Source organism: Crinia signifera, chromosome 4, assembly GCF_055691185.1.
Source record: "Crinia signifera chromosome 4, ASM5569118v1, whole genome shotgun sequence".
NCBI classification, from domain to species: Eukaryota; Metazoa; Chordata; class Amphibia; order Anura; family Myobatrachidae; genus Crinia; species Crinia signifera.
The window spans coordinates 111,635,804-111,662,251 of record NC_139220.1 but is presented as its reverse complement, the minus strand read 5'-3'; the positions used below and the strand labels follow the sequence as shown (position 1 = coordinate 111,662,251).

Genomic DNA, 26,448 nt, shown 5'->3' with positions numbered 1-26,448 from the left:
CCAGGGTCAGGCACCTAGACAGATGCCTCTCGGCCATTTATTTGTGCCGCAGTCCTTGAGAAAACGGGTCTTAGAGGAGTTCCATGACAGCCAGATTGCAGGGCATTTCGGCATCAAGAAGACACTTGATCTTCTCTCCCGATGCGTCTGGTGGCCGAGCATGGTTCCAGATACCAAGGAGTACATCCAGTCTTGTCCCGATTGTGCTAGACACAAGATTCCCAGAGTGTCGCCCACAGGACAACTTATCCCCTTGGCAATTCCCTCCAGACCATGGTCACATATTGCCATGGATTTTGTGGTCGACCTACCTCTATCATCAGGTTTTCGAGTAGTATGGGTGATTATTGACAGGTTCAGTAAGATGGCCCACTTTGTTCCTTTGCCCCAGTTGCCATCAGCCAATAAGTTGGCCAAATTGTTTCTAGCTCATGTTTTCAAACTTCATGTTCTTCCAACCGATATAGTTTCTGATCGAGGTCCGCAGTTTATTGCCCGGTTTTGGAAACTTTTTTGCAATGCATTAAAGATCAAGTTGAGTTTAACTTCCGCTTATCATCCCCAATCCAATGGGCAGACGGAACGCCTTAATCAATCCTTGAAGCAATATCTGCGCCTTTTTGTGTCCAAAGCTCAGAATGACTGGTCGGAGTTCCTCCCCGTTGCCGAGTTCGCATATAACAACTCCTATCACTCGGCTACCCGGACTTCACCTTTTGTAGCCAATTATGGCTTTCACCCTAAAGCCACTGCTCTGGCTCCAGAGGGATCAGTTGTTCGCTCTTCCACTACTGCCCGTTTAAAGGTCATTTGGAAGGAGGTACACGACGCTCTTAAGAGGGCTGCTCTTCAGGAAAAAGTTTTTTCTGACCGGTCAAGACGACCATGCAACTTTAAAGTAGGCGATAAAGTCTGGTTGTCTACTCGGAACATCAGATTGCGACAAGGAACTTCTAAATTTGGTCCAAAATTTATTGGTCCATTTGCCATTGTGAAGAGAGTTAATCCTGTAGCCTTTCGGTTACAAATTCCTAGGGCTTTAAAGATAGCCAATACTTTTCATGCCTCTCTGCTCAAGCCCGTTTTCACGTCTAGGAAATTTCCTCGAAAGGCAGACCTGGGTAAACCACCTGTTAATGTCCATGGACAGTCAGAATTTCTTGTAGAAAAAATCTTGGATTGCAAGGTCTCTCGAGGTTCTTTATGTTTCCTTGTCCATTGGAAAGGATACGGCCCGGAAGAGAGGTCATGGGTTCCCGATAGGGATCTGCACGCCCCACGCCTCAAAGCAAGTTTCTTTCGGGATTTCCCTCAGAAAACAAGGCTTCGGGGTTCTTTAACCCCTCCTCAAGGGGGGGGTACTGTTAGGCGCCGTGGGAGCGCTTCTGGAAGGACAGAGCGGCATGTACGCTTAGCCGCCTGTCCTTCAGGCTCTGACGTCCGGTTGCCTAGCAACCAGGGACGCCGGAGGACGCAGCGTCGGAGCGTGACGCCCGTCCTCCCTCCTCACGTCTCTCAGCGCCTGAGACGCGGCAGCGCCGTTGCTTAGCAACGGCAGACGCTGCTAGGCAGAGAGGAAAAGCCGCGAAATTCAACAGGCCGCAGGTGTCGGAAAGGACTCGTTATGACAGGCGGGACTCAGGCCTCCATTCTCATTGGCTCCTAGCCTTCTTATCTAGGAAGCCAGCCCTGCAGTCCTCGCCGGTGATAGCTCCTGTTTGGACCTATCTGTCTGCTGCTCTCCGGTCCGTTTCCCTGCTGTTCCCAGCGGCTCCTTCGTGGTCTCCTCTTCCATTGGTTCCTCCTGTGTCGTGAGTTGCCCCTTTGGGGTAGTTTCATTCACACCTTCTTTATTGTCATTACCTTACTCATTACCTGTGTTCTCTGTCTGCCGCATTGGCAGGTCATTTATGCTGGGAAGGTCCATTGCTTCCCACTCATTCTCTCCCCTTGTCTCCCAGTTTTTCTGGGGTTTTCCAGTCCCTCCTGCTCTTTGTATACTTTGGTATTGTGTCTTATATTTTGTATGGTTCCCTGGGCGACGGTTGTCGCGGGTTGTGGCGACCAGGTCGCGGGCGCTTAGTTGCGTTAGCCAGGGCCCGGCAAGTCGCCGTTTGTTAATTTCAGTTAGGCCCCTCAGTCAGCTTTCCTCTTGACCGTACCCTAGGGGGGTCCCCGGCTCCTTGTCCTCTCATAACACCTGGCTGCACCGGAGCTTGGGTGGGCTTAACCTACCCATTCAAACGTGGCGGCTACAGGCGAAGCCTAGTAACACCTGCAGGAGTCGGTCACCCAGCCTGGGGGGTACAACAGAGGTAGTATAGGGTTTGGCCGTGGCTGTCCTAAACAGCAGTCCCGGCGGTGGGGTCACACCCGAAACCTAACAACTTATATATAACTGGAAAATGACGTTCAGCATTTGTGTTAACTTTACTTCAAAATGGTATTAAACATTTAAAACACAGCCCACAATGTAGTTAATGGGTGAAACACACATTAATTGAGTCCAGAACTGCAAAAAGGGACCACTGCTGCTTTGTGCGCTCTGTTGTAATGTCTGTGCACACGCTCGTTGAGTTGTGTGCGCGCGCACGCGTGAACAGCTTAGAGGGAACACTGCCCATGACTCATTATGGAACACACCTTCTAATAATAGCCATGAAAGTGAGTGCTAAGTACCAGTGGAAACACAGATATATATATATATATATATATATATACAGCGAATAGCCGGCACTTGCACTCTGTGATCAGCGCGGCGGTGCGCAGGACAAGCCTCAGCTCACACTTATTCCTACTATCTCCGGCACTCGCCTATAATCTCTTGAAGAACTCACAAACACACAATGTGCATTGCAACGTTTCGGACCGGTTTAATTCAGTCCGTCATCAGGCAGCAAAATATCAACAGTGTATAATACAAAACATACCTTTATACCTGAAGCGTCTCCTCTCTTCCCGCTTCTCCCGTCTCCTGGCTTCCGCCCCCTCCACCGGAAGTGTGGAGCTCTCATCACTCCCCCTGCAACCAGGAGCTAGGTGCGTTGCCACGGTAACCTGGTGCGTTCAGAGAGGACGCACAAGAACACATACAAGATCACCTGTGTAACAGAGAAAAAAAGAAAAAAGAACATACATATAAGTATCTACATAATATACAAATATATACAAAAAAGAGAACATCTGTGCTTCACTATATCTACTCAGCACACACTTCACTAACACAACTCCTAAATGCTGGTATCTACATATAGAACAATGCTATAAGAATATACTCAAATTCAACTGTTCATTTAACCCACGAGGGTGTACTGTATCCAGCATATGAATCCACTTGGATTCTAGGCAAAGTAATTTCTTCCCCCTGTCCCCACCTCTATGATCATCTGGGACATGATCAATTATCATGTGTTTAAGATTTGCGATGGTATGGTGCTCTGTCAAAAAATGCTTTGCTACAGGTTGGTCGTTACCCTTCCCACTCAGGGCAGCTCTAATCGCTGAGCGGTGTAGTGCCATACGCTCCTTAAAGGGTAGTATGGTCTTACCTACATATGCCATGCCACATGGACATTTAATCAAATAGACCACATGTGTCGTGCTGCAGGTCAATGGATATTTGATGGTATACTTAGTACCATTGTGGGGATGATAAAAATATTTACCTGCAACCATGTGTCCACATGTGGTACACCCCGTGCATTTATAGCACCCATTAGGTCTACTGCTTAATCCTTTAAGTGTATTGGCATGTTCAGTAATATCGGATTTTATGACCCAATCCCTCACATTCTTTCCTCTTTTGTAGCAAGAGCGGATTTTGGTTCTTTTCAAACATTTTAAATCCTTGTCATTACTAATGATGGGCCACAAGTTGTGTGTAATCCTACTCACATCTTTGTGCGCCACATCATAGTTATGCACCCAATTGATGACATCTTGATCTGTCCCATCCCTGGAGGTCGGTTTTAAAGTGTCCTGCCTGGATAACAGGTCTACTTTATCTTTGGCTTTTTTTAAAATTATTTCTTTATAGCCTCTAGATCTAAATTTATTAAGCATGATCTGCATTTGTTGTTCACATTCCACAGGGTCACTGGTTATTCTTTTAACCCTTAGTAACTGGGAATAGGGCAGGCTATCAAGTGTGGGTAAGGGGTGGAAACTGTCAGCTCTAAGGAGAGTGTTTCGATCTGTGGGCTTAGTAAATAGACTGGTCACTATTTTGTTGTTTTCTATACGGATGTTAACATCAAGGAAAGAAACACATTCTCGGTTCATTTTAAATGTAAATTTGATAGGGCTGTTTCTACTATTGATGGAAGCCATGAGCTCATGAAATTGGTCATAACTCCCCAGCCACATAAGAAACAGGTCATCGATGAACCTCCTAAAAAAAAGAATTCTATCTCTGACCTCTCTATTGAAGAATAACACCTTCTCCACCACCGCCATATAGGCGTTAGCATACGTGGGAGCTACGTGGGAACCCATAGCTACCCCCGTGGACTGGGCATAATACTTCCCATTGAAATAAAAGTAGTTACGTTCCAATATCAATGTCAGCAACTTAAGGAACCACTTCAACTCTGGACCTTTGTACAACAGATTGTCCATTAACAAGTCTTTCACTGCCAGTACACCCTCTATATGTGGTATACTGGTGTAAAGACTTGTAATGTCCAGTGTCACCAACCATACATTGTCAGGAAGCTCTCCCATCTCTTGAAGACATATCAGCAGATCTGAAGTATCTTTTATATATGTGTCACCCGCTTGTACACATGGCTGAAGATGAAAGTCCAGAAATTTCGACACATTGCTATACAAGGAATCCCTCGCCGAAATGATCGGTCTTCCAGGAGGTCTTATACTGTCCTTATGTATTTTAGGCAACGTGTACAATAATGGGACACGTGGGAAATCAACAGTGAGGAATTGAAGCGTGGTCTCATTGATAGCACCATCTCTATGCATCTCCTTTAGAATCCCATCCAGTTCCACCTTAAATCTGTGGGTGGGATCTCTGCTCAACTTGAGATATGTTCCTTCAACACTCAACTGTCGATATATTTCCTCCATGTAAGTCCCCACATCTTGTATGACCACTCCTCCCCCCTTGTCCGCACTTTGGAATACAACATCCTTATAGGTGCCAAGTTGTTTTAACGCTTTCCATTCTGTGGGACTGAGGTTGTTGTGGTATGCTCTAGGTTTTTTTGTCGCTTCTAGTATTTGGTTGTCCATTGCCCTGGTAAACCCATGTATCGCGGTGTTGGTCGACACAGGGTCGAACTTGGATTTTCTGCGGAATTGTGTGGATGTATAGTCCGCTGTATTGCCTTTATCTCCAAAAAATTCTTTGAGCCTCAATGTCCTGTTAAACCTGTATTGGTCCACACGCCAATCAAAAGAATTGAAGGGATTGGTCGGCACATAACCTAAACCCTTATTTAACACATTGATCTCGGCTTCAGAGAATTGTCTACTGGACAAATTAAATACTAGAGTCTCTTCCGTCCTCCGCCCTTGTTCTTTCTTGCCCCGCTTGCACTGGCCTCCTCTTCTGATGTTTTGTTTTTTGTTCCACGGCCTCTCCGTGTCTGTACCCCTAAAGGGGGTCTCTGTGAGGTTTGTGTCTTATTTGCTGGGTGGTCGGAGTCTCCAGAGGAGTTGCCATAATCACTAGACGACATATCTCTTCTTCCTCTCCAATGCTGTTGTGTCCTTCGGTGGGTGTATGTTTGTTGGTTCTCTGTTCCCCCTGATAACCATCTGTAGACTCTTTGCTCCAGGTAGTCCCTGTCGACTATCTCGAATTTTTTCTTTTTAAACGCCACAAGTTCTTTTTTGTAGTTGGTAACTTGCGTTTGAAGTTTCTCATACAAGGTAGTCTCTGTCGTAGGTGAATATGTTGTAATATGGCTTAGCTGATATTCATCAATCTTCTTCCTCATGACAGCTAGTTCCCTGGCAGATTCCTCTACCACCAGTGTCATGAGGTCAAGTGAACACTTGTTCATGACCGCTATCCACCTTCTAACAAAGTCCTTGTTGTATCTCCCAATGGTGGGTGAATTCTTCACCCTAAATCCCCTGGGGATCTTTTTTTCTCTGATATACTCCGACAGAGTTACCCCATGGAGCAAAAAGTCCACCTCCTTTTTCTTATATCTTAGCATGGTATTATAGAATTCATCTTTATCGATTTTCTCAGAGGGATCACGGAGTCTCTCTTTGAAAAGTGCAGCCTCGGTTTCACTTTCTGAGAGACTGAGAAGCTCTCCAATCGGTACATCATTCCAGTTGAATCCACTAGCCTCATCCATGGTGTGTATGCTGTGGTATCGTTCCACACAAATAAATCAAAAACCAGACTGTTTTTACCTTGATGTGTCGGCTGTGTCGACTATGCGGTTCTAAACCATACACTCCTGAATGGAGCAGGGAACCATATTAACTTCAGTAGTAGATAGTCTCTCGTCAGCAGCCAGAATGGACACAGTCATTAAAGTCTAGTATTTAATTTGTCCAGTAGACAATTCTCTGAAGCCGAGATCAATGTGTTAAATAAGGGTTTAGGTTATGTGCCGACCAATCCCTTCAATTCTTTTGATTGGCGTGTGGACCAATACAGGTTTAACAGGACATTGAGGCTCAAAGAATTTTTTGGAGATAAAGGCAATACAGCGGACTATACATCCACACAATTCCGCAGAAAATCCAAGTTCGACCCTGTGTCGACCAACACCGCGATACATGGGTTTACCAGGGCAATGGACAACCAAATACTAGAAGCGACAAAAAAACCTAGAGCATACCACAACAACCTCAGTCCCACAGAATGGAAAGCGTTAAAACAACTTGGCACCTATAAGGATGTTGTATTCCAAAGTGCGGACAAGGGGGGAGGAGTGGTCATACAAGATGTGGGGACTTACATGGAGGAAATATATCGACAGTTGAGTGTTGAAGGAACATATCTCAAGTTGAGCAGAGATCCCACCCACAGATTTAAGGTGGAACTGGATGGGATTCTAAAGGAGATGCATAGAGATGGTGCTATCAATGAGACCACGCTTCAATTCCTCACTGTTGATTTCCCACGTGTCCCATTATTGTACACGTTGCCTAAAATACATAAGGACAGTATAAGACCTCCTGGAAGACCGATCATTTCGGCGAGGGATTCCTTGTATAGCAATGTGTCGAAATTTCTGGACTTTCATCTTCAGCCATGTGTACAAGCGGGTGACACATATATAAAAGATACTTCAGATCTGCTGATATGTCTTCAAGAGATGGGAGAGCTTCCTGACAATGTATGGTTGGTGACACTGGACATTACAAGTCTTTACACCAGTATACCACATATAGAGGGTGTACTGGCAGTGAAAGACTTGTTAATGGACAATCTGTTGTACAAAGGTCCAGAGTTGAAGTGGTTCCTTAAGTTGCTGACATTGATATTGGAACGTAACTACTTTTATTTCAATGGAAAGTATTATGCCCAGTCCACGGGGGTAGCTATGGGTTCCCACGTAGCTCCCACGTATGCTAACGCCTATATGGCGGTGGTGGAGAAGGTGTTATTCTTCAATAGAGAGGTCAGAGATAGAATTCTTTTTTTTAGGAGGTTCATCGATGACCTGTTTCTTATGTGGCTGGGGAGTTATGACCAATTTCATGAGCTCATGGCTTCCATCAATAGTAGAAACAGCCCTATCAAATTTACATTTGAAATGAACCGAGAATGTGTTTCTTTCCTTGATGTTAACATCCGTATAGAAAACAACAAAATAGTGACCAGTCTATTTACTAAGCCCACAGATCGAAACACTCTCCTTAGAGCTGACAGTTTCCACCCCTTACCCACACTTGATAGCCTGCCCTATTCCCAGTTACTAAGGGTTAAAAGAATAACCAGTGACCCTGTGGAATGTGAACAACAAATGCAGATCATGCTTAATAAATTTAGATCTAGAGGCTATAAAGAAATAATTTTAAAAAAAGCCAAAGATAAAGTAGACCTGTTATCCAGGCAGGACACTTTAAAACCGACCTCCAGGGATGGGACAGATCAAGATGTCATCAATTGGGTGCATAACTATGATGTGGCGCACAAAGATGTGAGTAGGATTACACACAACTTGTGGCCCATCATTAGTAATGACAAGGATTTAAAATGTTTGAAAAGAACCAAAATCCGCTCTTGCTACAAAAGAGGAAAGAATGTGAGGGATTGGGTCATAAAATCCGATATTACTGAACATGCCAATACACTTAAAGGATTAAGCAGTAGACCTAATGGGTGCTATAAATGCACGGGGTGTACCACATGTGGACACATGGTTGCAGGTAAATATTTTTATCATCCCCACAATGGTACTAAGTATACCATCAAATATCCATTGACCTGCAGCACGACACATGTGGTCTATTTGATTAAATGTCCATGTGGCATGGCATATGTAGGTAAGACCATACTACCCTTTAAGGAGCGTATGGCACTACACCGCTCAGCGATTAGAGCTGCCCTGAGTGGGAAGGGTAACGACCAACCTGTAGCAAAGCATTTTTTGACAGAGCACCATACCATCGCAAATCTTAAACACATGATAATTGATCATGTCCCAGATGATCATAGAGGTGGGGACAGGGGGAAGAAATTACTTTGCCTAGAATCCAAGTGGATTCATATGCTGGATACAGTACACCCTCGTGGGTTAAATGAACAGTTGAATTTGAGTATATTCTTATAGCATTGTTCTATATGTAGATACCAGCATTTAGGAGTTGTGTTAGTGAAGTGTGTGCTGAGTAGATATAGTGAAGCACAGATGTTCTCTTTTTTGTATATATTTGTATATTATGTAGATACTTATATGTATGTTCTTTTTTCTTTTTTTCTCTGTTACACAGGTGATCTTGTATGTGTTCTTGTGCGTCCTCTCTGAACGCACCAGGTTACCGTGGCAACGCACCTAGCTCCTGGTTGCAGGGGGAGTGATGAGAGCTCCACACTTCCGGTGGAGGGGGCGGAAGCCAGGAGACGGGAGAAGCGGGAAGAGAGGAGACGCTTCAGGTATAAAGGTATGTTTTGTATTATACACTGTTGATATTTTGCTGCCTGATGACGGACTGAATTAAACCGGTCCGAAACGTTGCAATGCACATTGTGTGTTTGTGAGTTCTTCAAGAGATTATAGGCGAGTGCCGGAGATAGTAGGAATATATATATATATATATATATATACATACACAATTCCTGGCGGCGGCACTCAATCACATAAATAACCACACCGTAGGCAGTGGCTTGTAGCCGACGTTTCAAACCCTTACGGGCTTTTTATCAAGGTGCAAAGAGATATATATATATGATAAAAACATTTTAAGGTAGGTATATAAACAGAAAAAGGGATTTTTGTAAGAACTTACCGTTCAAATCCCTTTCTCTGATCTCATCCCAGTGACACAGCTCAACATTGGGATGTAGAAGGGTCCGAAGGAGCCAGGCACCTATGCTAAAGACTTGAGAGGCAGGCTCCTCCCTCCTGCATCCCGGATATCTTCAGTTTCAACTTCTAAAGCACACTAGGATACATTAACTCAGTACAATGACTGAACATATTAATATGCACATTAATTTTTTTACATAACCAATAAGCATTAAACGGTATAATTTACTGAGCGTAAAGGGAGGGAGGGATCGCTGTGTCACCGGGATGTGTCACCGGGATGAAATACGAGAAAGGGATTAAAACTGTAAATTCTTACAAAAATCCTTTTTTCTCTTCACTCATCCCGGTGACACAGCTCAACATTGGGACGTTCAAGAGCCGGTCATTTGGGAGGGTACGCTCAGGATTGCAGTTCTCATCATTGCTCGCCCAAATGAGGCATCCTCCAATGCGAACTCATGGAACTTGTAGGATTTTGTGAATGTGTGAATGGAGGACCAGGTGGCAGACCTACATACATGGTCTGCCGAAGCCCCATGGCGCATTGCCCAAGAGGTAGCAACCGATCTGGTGTTATGCGCATTTATCTTTGAGGGTACTGGTCTACTCACTTTTGTGTAAGCAAATGCAATGACAGATCTCAACAACCTAGCAATGATCTGCTTAGAAGCAGGCCATCCTCTTTTATGAACATCGTAAGACACCAGTGACAAATCTGATTTACGTATGTCTTTAACCCTGTCCACATATATGCGCAAAGCACGAACAACATCCAAAGTTTTTAACTTGTCCCTATTCTTTACCCCCTCGAACGGGGAAAACACTGGAATAACAATATCCTGATTCAAATGGAAAGATGAAACAACCTTTGGAAGCAATTTAGGAACTGATCTCAACACAGCCCTATCGTCATGGAAAACCAGAAAAGGAGACTTGCAAGATAAAGCTCCCAACTCTGAAACTCTTCTAGCAGAAGAGATGGCTAACAAAAAGGTCAATTTCCAAGTGAGATATTTTAAATCTGCAGACCTTAACGGCTCAAAAGGCGGTATCTGTAAAACCGACAGAACTAAGGATAAATCCCAAGGAGCCACAGGTTGTTTATATGGAGGCCTCAGCCGAGTAACCCCCTGCAAGAAAGTCTGCACCTCCGGTAATAGTGCCACTTTTTTTTTGAAAAAATATAGACAAAGCAGATAACTGAACCTTCAGAGACTGAAGACTCAGTCCTGAAGAAAATCCCTCTTGTAGAAATTCTAACAACCTGGCAACCTTAAACCTGGAGGTGTGAACTCTTTGTCTCTCACACCACCTGATTTAGGTCTTCCACACTCTATAGTAGTTTGCTGCGGAAACCGGTTTCCTTGCAATAATCATTGTACAAATGGCCTCCTCTGAAAAACCTTTATTTTTCAAAATGGAGGTTTCAAGAGCCACGCCATCAAATTGAAGCGAGGAACGTCCTGGTGAAGAAAAGGACCTTGTTTGAGAAGATCCGGACGGAGTGGTAGTCTCCACGATTGTGTTGATAATTTCAGAACGCTGGAATACTAGGATCTCTTTGGCCAGTCCAGAGCAATCAGAATGACACATGCCCCTTGTTCTTTCACTCTCATATTAAACGGTGGGAACGCATATGCTATCTTGAACAGCACTGGAATAATCATGGCATCCACCGCCCATGCTAAGGGGTCCCTGGTCCTGGCACAAAATTTGGGTACCTGACAATTGTGTCTGGACGCCATCAAATCCACATCCGGCATTCCCCAGCGAGATACTATTTCCTGAAACACCTCCGGATGTAACGCCCATTCTCCTTCCAGGAGATCCTCTCTGCTGAGAAAGTCCACTTCCACATTCTTCACTCCCGGAATGAATATCGCAGACAATGCCGGAACATTGACTTCCGCCCACTGGAATATCTTTGTAACTTCCTGCTGAGAGTTCCTCCTTGATGGTTCAAGTACGCCACCGTTGTGGCATTGTCCGATTGAATGCGAATGGGAAGGCCTTTCAACATATTCTCCGCTTGTAACAGGGCTTTCCAAACGGCCCTTAGTTCCAGAACATTGATCTGCAGGGAAGATTCCTCCCTGTGTCATGAACCGGCATACAGCACTGTTACCTCTCTCATGCTGGAGCACTCTAGTTCGCTGGCTTCCTAGTGTCCCCGCTGCTTAGGTGCCGAGCATGGCCATGCCTCCCTTGGTACGCTCCACCAAACCCTCTAATACAAAGATCAGCTATTCCAGCTTGCCTTGCCTTGGACTACAAGTCGCTACCAGCTACAAGTATCCTGGCTCTGTCTGGGTGCCGGGCGCGTTTCCAACAGTCTGGATCCCGACAGAAATTTACCCGACGTCGGGATCCCGACTGTCAAAACGCCGACAGCCGGGTGCCAGACGGCCACCCGCTATTTTCCCTCATGGGGGTCCACGACCCCCATAGAGGGAGAATAGAATAAGTGGCTTGCTACGTGCCCGCAGCGTGACGAGCGCAGCGTGGCGAGCACGCAAGGGGCTTTTTTGCGCTTGCCATGCTGTCTGAGTCCGGGCAGTTATGATCCCGACGTCGGACTAATGACTGTCGGGATCCCGACTGTTGGAACCCCATACCACACTCTTCTGTCTCAGTTCAGTTCTCGAGTTCTGACACAGTTACCTGTTCCTGCTCGTCTTCCAGTATGATTCCTCCAGCCAGTAATCTCCTGCTGGCTATTCCTCATGTTCCTTTCCAAGTCCCTGAGTCTCTATTCCAGTTCCCTACACACATGCCGATGTGTGTAGGGCGACATAGCTGTGCTATGTGGGGCCATTCTGCTCCGAGTCGCTCAGCACACAGAGCTGACAGCCCACACACAGAGCGAGCTGTCAGCTCTGTGTGCTGAGCGAGCGGACAGCGCCAGTGTTCTCCGGTGAGAGAACCCTGCCGATGCCGATATTGATGGACACTGTTCATCAATCTTTAAACAGCCCTCCAATTTTTTATCTACAGGGTCCTTAAATGCTGCACCCCCTTGAACTGGTAAAACTGTAGCCTTAGACAGCCTAGCTACAGGAGCATTCACTAGAGGTACGGCTTCCCACACTTTAATGTGGTCCTCTGGCAATGGATATAAAGACAGAAACTTTTTGGGCATAATAGGCTTTTTATCCGGAGTTTTCCAAGCTCCCCTCAAAAATTCCCGCATACCCTCGTCTGAAGGAAAAGTGACCGCCTCTCTGCGATGTCTTTTGAACACCCCTTGAGGAGGGGCCCAGTCCCCCTCAGACAAGTTTAAGACTTGCTTAACTGCGATGATCAAATCATCCACACCTGGGATAGAGACATCCTCCTCTGTCTGATCCCATTCTACCTCCTCTACACATTCCCCATCTTCCTCTGACCCTGTAGTAGGGATAGGAGGGGAAGAGAAGGAAAACCTTGCAGAACCTCTGGGTTCCTTAAACTGCTCAATAAGGGCTATTTCACACTGTCCGGCTCCTGCCGGACGTTAAAAGCCGTGCCGTCCCTGCAGTGTGTAATGGACAGCTATGTGTCCATTCACACGGGACGGTCACGGCATGGCTACCGGGTAGCAGCCGGATCTTACCACTGCAGTGTCCGGCTGCCGTGCCGTGGCCGTCCCGTCCTCACAGGTCAGTGTGTGCTGAGGGCGATGGGGGCCTTTCACACACACCGGTCATTTGGTGTCCGGTTTTAGCTCTCCACCACCACCAAACTGACGTCACTTCAGTTTCTACCCTCAAATTTCCATAGCACCGGCTCACTGAGCCGGTGCATGTGAAAGAGACAACTGTCAGGCAAAAAGCCGGACAAAATGTGTCCGGCTTTTTGCCTTCCGGACAAAACCGGAGTGTGTGAAACCAGCCAAACTGACGTCACTTCAGTTTCTACCCTCAAATTTACACAGCACTGGCTCACGGAGCCGGTGCATGTGAAAGAGACAACTGTCAGGCAAAAAGCATGTCCGGCTTTTTGCCGTCCGGTCAAAACCGGAGTGTGTGAAACTAGTCTAAGGGTGCTATTTAATTTTTGTACCCCCAAAAGCTGTCTCCTGCATTATCTGAAGAAAAGCAGGGTCCCCCTGAGATGGAGGAATGGAACCCCCTGAATACTGAGAGGATGTCAATGGTCTTGGAGACTTAACCAAATCATCCCTCTGCCTGTTCAAAAGCTGTAACAGGGCTGACACAGATTTTCCCAAAGACACAGCCCACGCTGTCTCCGGCTGCTCAGCCCTCTGGGCTTGTGTACCACTAGGCGCAGCCTCACATATAGGGCAAATATCCCCCTGGTCCATCTGTTCAGGGGTTAAATTTAGACCGCAAAACTTGCAGTTCTGCGTCCTAGTAGACACTCCCTCCCCAAAAGCAGCAGCACCACTGTCAGTCATGTTAAAACACACAGTGCAAATAAGTCAGGCGTCAGTACCAAGCCAATATATGCAGTGTACTTAGCTGTCTGCTGCAGGACCCTCCGTGGTCCTGGGGATAGCGTCACCTCCAGGAATCCAGACACTCTGCCAGCAATGAGAAATCTCTCCTCTCAGCTCCACGCAGTGTAGATAGAAAGGCGCCAAACAGCAGAGTGAGGGAATAGACTAAGTCTCTGCTGCAGCGGTGAGAACCAGGTATTGGCGCCTAAACTCCCCCTGCAAGCCGCTCCCACTGAGGATTCCTCTAATCCTGTGACTCCCCTATATAAGGAATCACATGGATGTGCCCAATAGATGAGCTCCTGTACCTGGCTGCGACCTCGGAGTTCAGCCAGGAAGCCCTTTCCAAAATGGGGGGCGCCATCGCGTGTTTGTCCGTTGCTCAAGATCCCCCACTATGCAGGGAGCCGGCTCTGGGGTCCCCCAGGGCCCAGGAAAACCCCCCTTAGATCAGAGGTAGAAGTGCTGCACTGAGAGACCAGACAGCGTCTCTCAGTGCACAGGGAGCTGACAAGACGCACTTCTGTCAGCCCCTGCTGCACTGTCAGTAAGAGGATTCTTAAAGAATCCTCACACTGGGTCTGCCTAACTAAAGTGTAAAATTAATAAAAAAAACAAACACCCTAGCTAGCTCTCTTTGTGGCTCCTTCAGCATAGCACCCACTTCGGTGGGCACCTAAAACCAAACTGAAGATATCCGGGATGCAGGAGGGAGGAGCCTGCCTCTCAAGTCTTTAGCATAGGTGCCTGACTCTTTCGGACCCTCCTACATCCCAATGTTGAGCTGTATCACCGGGATGAGTGAAGAGAAATTGGAATATAATTAAACTAAATAAATGACAGTAAATAGCTAGATGGTTAAAAATATCTCAACAGCCTGAATCCTTATATCTGATATGGGAATTAAAAACTTGTGTCCATAAACAAAGATGGGGGGGGGGGGGTGTCAGGCACAGAGAGAGAGGGACAAGAGAGAGGGGGCAGGGCAGGCAGAGAGGGGTGTAAAAAGAGGGGGGCCAGGCACAATCAGAAAGAGAGAGAGGAGTCAAGCAGAGAGAGAAACACGTGTGAGAGGGAGGGGGGGTCGAACAGAGAGAGAGAGGAGGGAGGTCATTCAGAGAGAGAGAGGAGGAGGGTCGAGCAGAGAGAGGGGGGGTTGAGGAGAGAGAGAGTGTAGGCACTGAATGAGAGAGAAGTGTATGAATGGAGATCTTTTTTCTATTCCCCCCCCCCCCACCCCAGATCACATCCATGTATCACACGCTGGGAGAAGGGACAGCAGTGAAGGGTGTTCTGACCTCCCCCCCCCCCCCCCAGCAGTCCTCACCTTAACAACAACGCCGTGGCCCGAGCTGGTGCCGGGAGCCAGGAGGATGCGAATCTGCAGAGAGCGGCAACACTGCCAGTGAGTTCTGCAGTTTTGTGTGTTCCACCACAGCTCTAGGCTCTGATCAGGCCATGGACAAAGTACATCAAATGTTTCGGTGCGCAGGGACTGGGGCGGTCAGATGGGGGTGTAGACAGGAAGACTTTAAGGGGGACGTCTGTACTCTGGTAACGAGCACAGCACATAGCAGGAAGATATATCTGTGCTGTACTCAGGTGGGGAACAATGGAGCAGCAATTTCCGGGGGCAGCGTAAGTGACGGTGCGGCTCACACACGCTGCTCAGACTGGAGCGGGGCGGTCCGGTGGACAAGATGTGCAGTGGTCGTGTCATGAAATCATTATGCTAATGACACGGCCACCCAGTACGATGCAGAAAATTGGCCCACATTTGCCAGAAGTGCCAGATGGCCAGTCCGACCCAAAATGTATAACAAATGTTTACTATTCTCAATAAGCTCACATACATTGGAAAAATATATAAGCTTGCCAGCCACGTGTACAAAAGGATCCTAGCATGCACTTCCCACAGATGTGTAACGATAACCCCGGATCAGCTGCACGGTGCCGGTCAGAAAACCAAACGCCGGAACCACACAGGAAAGTCGTACAGAGTGCCCGCTGGATCGCCACATCAGACCATCAACAAGCCACGCCCAACGCGTTTCATCACTGGAACGGACTTCGCCAGGGGGTGTTGTTACCTCAGGTAAGTATCGGGTTTAAATACCCTTCATTTCTTTACAGGTGTCATAATTTTACAACAAATTGGTAATTATCTAACGAGGCCGGCAAGCCAATACAATCACATCAATTGCAACAATTACAACAATTATATAAAAACCATTTCGCAGGCTAATGTCCTAACAATACAAACATACGTTTATAAATGAATTTACTTTACTCTCATAAAAAGTCAATTTATTTAAAAAGCTATTAACTAAATGTTAAAAAAATCTGTATAAAAAAGACATACATAAATATATACTAATTGTTGTAATTGTTGCAATTGATGTGCTTGTGTTGGCTTACAGGCCTCGTTAGATATTTACCAATTTGTTGAAAATGATGAAACCCATAAAGAAATGAAGGGTATTTAAACCCGATACTTACCTGAGGTAACCACACCCCCTGACGAAGTCCGTTCCAGGGACGAAACGCGTTGGGCGTGGCTTGTTGATGGTCTGACGTGGTGACGTCCTCCTTCCACCGGCGATCCAGTGGGCACTCTGTACGACTTTCCTGTGTGGCTCCGGCGTTTGGTTTTCTGACCGGCATCGTGCAGCTGATCCGGGGTTATCGTTATACATCTGTGAGAAGTGCATGCTAGGATCCTGTTGTACACGTGGCTGGCAAGCTTATATCTTTTTCCAATGTATGTGAGCTTATTGAGAATAGTAAACATTTGTTATACATTTCGCTCATTGAGTGCGTTTCTCTTTTTATCTTTTTTACAAGTATCTTCGCTGGGATTTTGGTACTATCCCTAAAAAGTGACTGCACACATTATAGACTTTGTGGACTATAAATACACAAGGACTTTCTTGCGCTGGGTATTTTGTTTTCCTTGATATATATATATATCCAACAGAATGTCTTTGCAAAACAGAGCACACTCACCAGACTTCTTCCTTAGTTAAAAAGCAATTCTTTAATTAATCCATTTAAAATGCAGGCATGGTCGACGTTTCGGGTCCACAACTGACCCTTTGTCAAGACAGCTTTACTGTGTCAACTCCAGCTGTGTCAACTCCAGCTAGGCAGTTTTACTGTGTCAACTCCAGCTAGGCAGTTTTACTGTGTCAACTCCAGCGAGGCAGCTGCCTCGCTGGAGTTGACACAGTACAGCTGTCTTGACAAAGGGTCAGTTGTGGACCCGAAACGTCGACCATGCCTGCATTTTAAATGGATTAATTAAAATATTGCTTTTTAACTGAGGAAGAAGTCTGGTGAGTGTGCTCTGTTTTGCAAAGACATTCTGTTGGATATATTTGGCACATATTGGAGGACCTTTGTGTAGCCTGAGCTTTCCTCTGCACCCCAGCGAGTTGGATGATGAATTTCGAGAGTGCTGCTTGAACAACTTGGACACATATATATATATATATATATATATATATATATATATATATATATATATATAAGCGGGTAAACGGACCAGCACTCTCCTTAAGTTCTTTAAATGTGGCTGCGTGCCTTTGCCAGGATACATACACAGCAGGGTTTCTCCTCCTCCAAGAAAAGTTGAAACGACACGTCACTGCAGCAAATGGACAATTCTTTATTAGAGCCTCAACGGCTCGTTTCGGGGCATCAGCCCCTTTCTCAAGAGGCAAACAGAATAGCTTACAAGCAGCAAGATGACACAGTATCACACATGTCTTTACCTTTTAAATGTTTCAAACAGGCGCCAAATCAGTTACATTCACGTGGAAATCAGCACAGCTGCGCTCCGTCAGGCACCGGCCGATGACGCATACAGCTCACACCCGCTGCGTCATCACCATAGTAACCCGACAAGCGTCCCGGCCTGACACTGACAGCGCGGCTCCCACCCGCGCTGCCATAGCAACAGGACGCTGCTCAGCCGATTGCCGCACACAATGAAATATCCTGTGTGAGCAATCGGCTGTCAGTTCTCTGCAGCCAGACAGACCTCAGCAGCTCACACCTGCTTAGTCAAGCCCCTGTCATCGAACTCACAGCCTATGCTCAAAACACAGTGATGCGCCTGTGTAATAAATACATTCATATAGTAATTCATCAAAATCAAACATATTTTAACATGTTTTATATCACATAAATACATGAATAGAGAATGGTTCTTTGCTGTACATTTATTAATCAATAAAACGAACTGAGAGAAACAAAACATATATATCATACACCCACAGATATTAACTGGATGGTTACTTCACAGAAGCTGGACCGGTACGCTTATATCACACCAAGTGGCTCTCACTCACCAGGATAGATAGTAGCTAATACCAGAGCAGCCAATGGAAAACATTCAGTTACAGCATCGTGGGCACCAGTACATCCATACAAATCAAAAACCATATTGTGAACAGAAAAACACCCAAAGTGATAGAATAATTATTCAAAAAATGCAGGTCACTTTTTCTTCAGTCTGCAACCTGAAGTACAAAAAGTTAAAAACAACGTTAAGAAACACAGTGGGGCAGATGTATCAACATGTAAATTTCGCATGTTAAATATCGAGTTTCACTTCTCTACGTTTTCGCAGAGAAGTGGACTCCAGTTATAGGCAAATGTATCATCTTATGATTTTGCGATATATGGATGCGTTATTTTATGTCAGTTGCGATGCCTGACCTTCGCTATCCGGGTGATTTTTCGTCTGGCTTGTATCTACTGCACATGCGCAATGTGAAAATCCCATGATGCCTCATGGTTTGTGTCATGTGTTCTGTTCTGCGGTTATGATTGGCTGTGCTGCGCTCCTTCATCCTCCGGTGTCCTGTGTAGTCTCTGAGGTAAACAGAGCCGTGTAGCTGGGCAAGCAAAGTAAGTATTTTAATGCAGCAACAGTAACTTGTTGGTGACCGGCCTATCCACTGCAGGGAGAAGGGAGCCGCTGTCTAATTGAGGGGTTAACTTTTCTCCTCTCCCTGCTCCGTTCCGTTGTGCAGCAGCAGAGTCTGGCTGCTGACCTTTCCCTGCTCCCTCCCCCCCTGCTCGTCTTTTCTCTGCAGTGCACAGAGCAGGGAGGAGGGGGGGAGAATCAAGTGCCTGCACGTCCAACTGTCCCCACGCCAGCAGCACAAAAGTGACTACACTGCCACCAATGTTTATTTATATGCCAATGCCCACTGCCACCAATGTTTGTTTATTTATATGCCAATCCCCACTGCCACCAATTTTAGTTTATTTATATGCCAATGCCCACTGCCACCAATGTTTGTTTATATGCTGATGCCCACTGGGACCAATTTTTATTTATGTATAAGCCCACAGCCCACCAATGTATATATATGTATATGTCCACTGTATTTATACATTGCTGGCATAGGCCAGCAATGTATACATTACCACCAATTTTAATCAACGTTGGTGGACAGTGTCAGTGTTAAGGTGCGTACACACTGCTGCAATTAGTCACGAAATCGCTGGCAAAATGGTCGCTCAGTGACCATATTGCCAGTTATTTCATGTGCAGCCAGAGATAAATGGCTGGGAGCGCGCTCCCGCGGCCAGCCCTTCATGGTCGCTGGTCGCAGGAGCTTGCTCCTCTGATTCTCCCCCAAAATTGCTGGTTGCCGGTGCACAAAGCACTGTGCACCAGCGACAAGCGACACATACTAGTCCAGCGCCTGCTGTGTCACCGCCCACCCGCCGTGTCACGGAGCCATCTCCTGCTTCAACAGTACCGCCGTTTCTCTGCCCGCGCTCACAGCAGCATCTCCCCCATCAGCACGCTAGTCCTGTACAGCCGCACTATCCAGTAAGTGCATAGGCTGTTGTAGAGGGCATTGGTGTTGGGCAGCATGATTATGTTCATGCTGCCCATCGATGGTGATTTGCACCATTGGTGGGCAGCATGAGCATTACCATGCTGCCCCACACCAATAGTATGTGGCATTGAAAAAATGAAGGGGGCATTGGCGTCGGGCAGCATGATTATGTTCATGCTGCCCATCGATGGTGATTTGCACCATCGGTGGGCGGCATGAGCATTACCATGCTGCCCCACACCAATAGTATGTGGCTTTGAAAAAATGAAGGGGGCATTGGCGTCGGGCAGCATGATTATGTTCATGCTGCCCATCGATGGTGATTTGCACCATCGGTGGGCGGCATGAGCATTACCATGCTGCCCCACACCAATAGTATGTGGCTTTGAAAAAATGAAGGGGGCATTGGCGTCGGGCAGCATGATTATGTTCATGCTGCCCATCGATGGTGATTTGCACCATCGGTGGGCGGCATGAGCATTACCATGCTGCCCCACACCAATAGTATGTGGCATTGAAAAAATGAAGGGGGCATTGGCGTCGGGCAGCATGATTATGTTCATGCTGCCCATCGATGGTGATTTGCACCATCGGTGGGCGGCATGAGCATTACCATGCTGCCCCACACCAATAGTATGTGGCATTGAAAAAATGAAGGGGGCATTGGCGTCGGGCAGCATGATTATGTTCATGCTGCCCATCGATGGTGATTTGCACCATCGGTGGGCGGCATGAGCATTACCATGCTGCCCCACACCAATAGTATGTGGCATTGAAAAAATGAAGGGGGCATTGGCGTCGGGCAGCATGATTATGTTCATGCTGCCCATCGATGGTGATTTGCACCATCGGTGGGCGGCATGAGCATTACCATGCTGCCCCACACCAATAGTATGTGGCTTTGAAAAAATGAAGGGGGCATTGGCGTCGGGCAGCATGATTATGTTCATGCTGCCCATCGATGGTGATTTGCACCATCGGTGGGCGGCATGAGCATTACCATGCTGCCCCACACCAATAGTATGTGGCATTGAAAAAATGAAGGGGGCATTGGCGTCGGGCAGCATGATTATGTTCATGCTGCCCATCGATGGTGATTTGCACCATCGGTGGGCGGCATGAGCATTACCATGCTGCCCCACACCAATAGTATGTGGCTTTGAAAAAATGAAGGGGGCATTGGCGTCGGGCAGCATGATTATGTTCATGCTGCCCATCGATGGTGATTTGCACCATCGGTGGGCGGCATGAGCATTACCATGCTGCCCCACACCAATAGTATGTGGCTTTGAAAAAATGAAGGGGGCATTGGCGTCGGGCAGCATGATTATGTTCATGCTGCCCATCGATGGTGATTTGCACCATCGGTGGGCGGCATGAGCATTACCATGCTGCCCCACACCAATAGTATGTGGCATTGAAAAAATGAAGGGGGCATTGGCGTCGGGCAGCATGATTATGTTCATGCTGCCCATCGATGGTGATTTGCACCATCGGTGGGCGGCATGAGCATTACCATGCTGCCCCACACCAATAGTATGTGGCATTGAAAAAATGAAGGGGGCATTGGCGTCGGGCAGCATGATTATGTTCATGCTGCCCATCGATGGTGATTTGCACCATCGGTGGGCGGCATGAGCATTACCATGCTGCCCCACACCAATAGTATGTGGCATTGAAAAAATGAAGGGGGCATTGGCGTCGGGCAGCATGATTATGTTCATGCTGCCCATCGATGGTGATTTGCACCATCGGTGGGCGGCATGAGCATTACCATGCTGCCCCACACCAATAGTATGTGGCATTGAAAAAATGAAGGGGGCATTGGCGTCGGGCAGCATGATTATGTTCATGCTGCCCATCGATGGTGATTTGCACCATCGGTGGGCGGCATGAGCATTACCATGCTGCCCCACACCAATAGTATGTGGCATTGAAAAAATGAAGGGGGCATTGGCGTCGGGCAGCATGATTATGTTCATGCTGCCCATCGATGGTGATTTGCACCATCGGTGGGCGGCATGAGCATTACCATGCTGCCCCACACCAATAGTATGTGGCTTTGAAAAAATGAAGGGGGCATTGGCGTCGGGCAGCATGATTATGTTCATGCTGCCCATCGATGGTGATTTGCACCATCGGTGGGCGGCATGAGCATTACCATGCTGCCCCACACCAATAGTATGTGGCATTGAAAAAATGAAGGGGGCATTGGCGTCGGGCAGCATGATTATGTTCATGCTGCCCATCGATGGTGATTTGCACCATCGGTGGGCGGCATGAGCATTACCATGCTGCCCCACACCAATAGTATGTGGCATTGAAAAAATGAAGGGGGCATTGGCGTCGGGCAGCATGATTATGTTCATGCTGCCCATCGATGGTGATTTGCACCATCGGTGGGCGGCATGAGCATTACCATGCTGCCCCACACCAATAGTATGTGGCATTGAAAAAATGAAGGGGGCATTGGCGTCGGGCAGCATGATTATGTTCATGCTGCCCATCGATGGTGATTTGCACCATCGGTGGGCGGCATGAGCATTACCATGCTGCCCCACACCAATAGTATGTGGCATTGAAAAAATGAAGGGGGCATTGGCGTCGGGCAGCATGATTATGTTCATGCTGCCCATCGATGGTGATTTGCACCATCGGTGGGCGGCATGAGCATTACCATGCTGCCCCACACCAATAGTATGTGGCTTTGAAAAAATGAAGGGGGCATTGGCGTCGGGCAGCATGATTATGTTCATGCTGCCCATCGATGGTGATTTGCACCATCGGTGGGCGGCATGAGCATTACCATGCTGCCCCACACCAATAGTATGTGGCTTTGAAAAAATGAAGGGGGCATTGGCGTCGGGCAGCATGATTATGTTCATGCTGCCCATCGATGGTGATTTGCACCATCGGTGGGCGGCATGAGCATTACCATGCTGCCCCACACCAATAGTATGTGGCATTGAAAAAATGAAGGGGGCATTGGCGTCGGGCAGCATGATTATGTTCATGCTGCCCATCGATGGTGATTTGCACCATCGGTGGGCGGCATGAGCATTACCATGCTGCCCCACACCAATAGTATGTGGCATTGAAAAAATGAAGGGGGCATTGGCGTCGGGCAGCATGATTATGTTCATGCTGCCCATCGATGGTGATTTGCACCATCGGTGGGCGGCATGATCATTACCATGCTGCCCCACACCAATAGTATGTGGGCTCAATATAAATGAAGGGGGCATTGGTGTCGGGGTGGCAGGGGCCGCACGGCCGTCTTGTGCCCCCCACACCCCTGGCAGGAGCGGGGCACTAGCGGCTGCTGCCGCTAGATTATCCTGCCCCTACAAAGATGACCCCTGCTACATCTGTATATACACCATATACACTTTTATTCCCTTCCAGAAGGACTTCCCACAACCCAAGTCACTCATAAATGATTTTAAATAGAGGGTAAAAAAAAATCTAGTCAAAATTGCTAGCAATTTTCAGGGAAAATTGCAGGTCCCTCTGAAAAACTGGAAACTGAGCAATATATTGCTGAGAAATATATTGCGGAGATATATTGCAAGTACACTGAGCAATATATTACTCAGCAATATATTGCTAGCAATATATCTCCCCCGTGTGTACACAGCATTAATGTATACATTGCTGGCCTGCACACGCAATACATACACATATATATATTTGCCATTTAAATAAATACATTGGTGGGCAGTGATCATTTAATTAAATTTTCATTGGTTGCAGTGGTCATATAAAAATATAATAATTGGTGGCAGTGGGCATATAAATATTGGATGGGCAGTGGAAATATAAATATTGGTGGGCAGTGGTAGCGATCACATATACATTGATAGCCTGCAACAGCAATGTATATGATACCGCATATTCTAATAAACGTTGGTGGAAAGTGACAGTGATAACCTATACATACTGGCCTGCGCCTGCAAAAAATTATACAGACACATGTCCCCATGGTAAATACATACAGTCCCCATGGTAATCCATGTACTATGGAGTGTGTGTGCATGTGTAGGATCTGTCAGGCTGGTAAAAGGTTGTCGATAGTATGAGTATAATACATTTGTCTGAGTTTTCAGTTGAGGATGGGGGTTTTCCCATTTTGTCTGTACTTTACCTTGTAAAATAGTGTATTTATGTAGTGCACAGGGGATACATAAAATATTCCAGTGGTGGGGATGCTGCAGTCCAAAGACTGACCCCAGCATTTCTATGCAGATAATCTTTACAGGGGCTCTGTATATGTCCTAACCCACCCTACCTACCCACCAGCCCTAACCATCCCTTACAGCAGCCTATGCCTCCTCCCCCCAAAAAGCCAGACCCTAACCGCCCCCCTCTAGCCTGACTATGTCCCTCCATACTAATGTCTAAACCTAATCCCTGCACCCTACTGCCTAAACTTGCCTCCCCCCCCCCCCCCCCCTCCTCTGCCGCATTATCCTTAATCGCCATTACCTACAGCCTTACTCTAAATCCTACTAGTGCCTGAACTTAATTCACCCCCTTCCATAGCCATACCCTAACCTGGAATGGTGGCTGTAGACGTTACGGCTTTGGCACCATGACCACATCCTGTACACAGAGGTAGTAGTGATGTTTTACAGAGCAGTTCAACTTCGAGACGGGTCATTAATATAGTGTAGGGTATAATGGGGATAGTAATGTAGTGTTGGGTATAGAGAGGTCAGTAATGTAGCGTAGGGTATAGAGGGGTCAGTAAAGTGGGAGCATGTATAGATAGGACTATAATATACTGGCAGGTTTTTTGGGATCAGTAATGTAGTGGCGGTATAGAGGGATGTGTCTAGGAACAAAGAAGTCCAGACGCAACTGCAGCAAAGATTCAAGGACAGCCAAAATTGTGTTCAAGTGAGAAACAGGCCCTCAAAAGATTCCACCCCGTCAGGGCTGCTTTCATACTTTTACCGGGCTGCTTTTCAATCGCAATCAGCCCCTGGGAGCCAGTGCTGTCTGAGGGCAGCATGGGGAGGAGTTCTGCCGCTGCACTGTTTGGGGCCGAGCAGGTGATGGAAGCTTCTGCCGTCCGGAAGCCAGTGCTGGTACGGCATCCATCTGCAAGGCAGCAGTGGAGCTGAATGGCTGCACTGGGTGGAGACCCGCCATTGTGGTGTGTTTGTGATCTGTGTACTCTGGCCTCCCTCTCTCACTTCATACCATCTTCCCCCTGTTCCTTTAATCCATCTCTCTCCACTTTAGCCCTTCCCTGCAGCCAGAATGGTCTCTCTTTTTATCTGCTCCTTTATCCTTCTTATTTCACTCTTTACCTCTCTCTCGCTCTCTCGATCTGTTGCTCTCTCTCTCGCTCTGTTGCGCTCTCTCTGTTGCGCTCTCTCTCTCTGTTGTGCTCTCTCTCTGTTGCGCTCTCTCTCTCGCTCTGTTGCGCTCTCTCTCTCGCTCTGTTGCGCTCTCTCTCTCGCTCTGTTGCGCTCTCTCTCTCGCTCTGTTGCGCTCTCTCTCTCGCTCTGTTGCGCTCTCTCTCTCGCTCTGTTGCGCTCTCTCTCTCGCTCTGTCTCTCGCTCGCTCTTTTGCTCTTTAGCTCTCTCTCTTTATCTCTCTTTATCTCTCTTTTTATCTCTCTATCTCTCCCCTCTCTTTTGCCTTTGCTCCTTTGTCTTGTTACATGGTTGTTAAATGACATTTGTCTTTAAAGTTTTATATTTTAATATATTGTTTGAACAATTGATTTTCCCCACTTAGTTTGATTTAATTATAAATTTGGTTTTGAAGTTTTTATATTGTCCGTGTGTCATGCACTCATCCCTCTGCTAAGGGTAGACTGAGGCACACAGTGATTGGGAGTTGAGGAACTATGATGAGGCATGCACTTATGTGTGTAGGGTTCAGGCTGTGAGGCACAATGTGATGGGGTGCAGTTTGTTTGTGAGGCATGAAGTGATGTGGAGGGTGTGTTGGGCTGTGAGGCACACTTTGATGGGCAGGCTATGAGGGACACCGTCATGGGTAGGGGGGCAGGCTGTAACTGGGCAGCCATTGAGGCACACGGTGATAGGGAGGGAGGGGCAGCCTGTGAGGGTGTGAGCAGGAAGGTGAGTGTGGCCAGTGTGGGGTGACAGGATGCACAGGGACTATGGGTGTGAGGTGACAGCCTGGGAGTGGGAAGGTGGGGATAGCGAGTTTGGGGTGACAGGATGAGTGGGGACAATGTGTGTGGGGTGACAGGCTGTGGCCATAAGCCATGGTTAGAGGACATGGGCGGGTAGAGGAAGGGGGGGAAAAATACATGACAAATGCCAGATTAAATACCTGCTGTCTCTTTTCTTGGACAGGCAGCTGTCAGCAGTCCCTCCTTTTTAGCATTCCTCTGGTGCGTGTCTGCAGAAAGATCCACCTGTCCCCCTAACACAGGGAGCGTGCAGGAGTGACATCACTCAGCACCTCGTACACTACAAGAGCCGGGTCAGAAGGCGGGGAGGTTACTCTATCTCCACCTGCCAGTCTAGTCTGTGGGGCGCAACACAGGGGGGTGGGCAGGGGCGTAACTATAGCACCGCAGCCCCCGTGACCACGGGGGGGCGCTATGCATGTGCGGGCGCCGGGGGCTGCAGTGCTATAGTTACATTACACCCCGCCGCCCGCCGCACCATCCCCAGTCTTTACCTGTACAGGTGGGGGGGAC

At 47.3% G+C, this 26,448-nt stretch overlaps 1 protein-coding gene and 1 long non-coding RNA gene across 3 annotated transcripts in view; one reads left to right on the top strand and one right to left on the bottom strand.

The window, feature by feature from the left end:
- The window catches only part of LOC146074303 (uncharacterized), a 25,167-nt gene extending 6,283 nt beyond the window's left edge, over positions 1-18,884 (bottom strand). Inside the window, exon 1 of the long non-coding RNA XR_014473406.1 lies at positions 18,622-18,884. This is a non-coding gene — a long non-coding RNA (uncharacterized LOC146074303). The remainder of the gene's footprint in view (positions 1-18,621) is intronic.
- Positions 18,675-26,448, top strand: part of LOC146074302 (WASH complex subunit 3-like) — a 20,777-nt gene continuing 13,003 nt past the window's right edge. For both annotated transcript variants that reach the window (XM_083182243.1, XM_083182242.1), the window contains exon 1: positions 18,675-18,813. The gene's annotated coding sequence lies outside the window, so the exon portion shown is untranslated. The remainder of the gene's footprint in view (positions 18,814-26,448) is intronic.